The following is a 1,017-nucleotide window of genomic DNA, read 5'->3' on the forward strand; positions in this document are numbered from 1 at the left end:
TTGAATCAATAGCATTTATTATCCACTCCTTGAAATGTCCTTTGGGGTGAATCTAGATATTCTCTTGGATTGTGGAGCAGTGGGTTCTGCTCTGGACCTGTAACGTACCAGTTTGTGATTCTATACCAGGTTCAGTCCCAATGCTGTTGGGGTGAAACATCTCTAAAGTTAATTTGTTATCAAATATTTTATTGTGATGATCCCAAACCTGAAGAGCAGCAAAAATACATTCATTAAAAGAGAACAATAATTTATTTGCACAATTTTAATGCCTTTAAAGAGCTACTCTGATGAAAATCCTGTTTTTGCTGTTTTTTTAACTTGTTCTTGTGGCATTTTTCTGATGAAGAAGTACATATATAAAGAAACTTAATCTTGAAATTGCATTTCTTAGTGTTTCTGTATTCAAGTTGTTGTGACGACAAAAAATACTGTTTGACAAAGAGCATATTAATAAGATAATGTATCTAGAATATTGATGTAGAAAATTTGCTTGGCAGGCCACGAGCTCCCTGCTCTACACCGGGAAGGGGAAGGGGGGTGGGGTTGCTCTGTGCCAATGGTCCCGCCCACAACTCAGAGGGAACTGTATAATGAGCTACTGCTGCTCTGCAGAAACTATGTCCTAGAATTTTTGTTTCGGCTAAAAACAGCATAATCATGATTGAAAGACCACTGAGGATGCCTTAAAATGGATCAAAAGCTGATCAGAGTGGGACTTAAAGGTATTTTAAACACAGAATAAACCCCTGCCACTCAGATGTTGCATTTGCAATGGCATGACTGAAAGGCAAAGCTTCCAGTTCACTCTTTTTGAATTTTTATCTTTGTTTCAGCATCACTTTCAGCCCCCTTCTTGCCAGATGCTCTCTGATAGTTTATTTGCTGTTTTATTAAAGACCTCATGTTGTGTTAGAGAGCCATAAAGAGTCTGTGTTAAAAAGCAACAGCTGTGTAATGTGATCCAACATGACATTTTGATCACATATCTATAGAAACTGCCTTGCTGTCACACGC

At 38.0% G+C, this 1,017-nt stretch overlaps 1 protein-coding gene across 1 annotated transcript in view; it reads left to right on the forward strand.

Moving 5' to 3' along the window:
• The window catches only part of LOC112143316 (F-actin-uncapping protein LRRC16A), a gene marked incomplete in the record, with an annotated part of 61,541 nt that overhangs the window by 48,177 nt on the left and 12,347 nt on the right, over positions 1 to 1,017 (forward strand).

Source organism: Oryzias melastigma, linkage group LG16, assembly GCF_002922805.2.
Source record: "Oryzias melastigma strain HK-1 linkage group LG16, ASM292280v2, whole genome shotgun sequence".
In the NCBI taxonomy this organism is placed as follows: domain Eukaryota; kingdom Metazoa; phylum Chordata; class Actinopteri; order Beloniformes; family Adrianichthyidae; genus Oryzias; species Oryzias melastigma.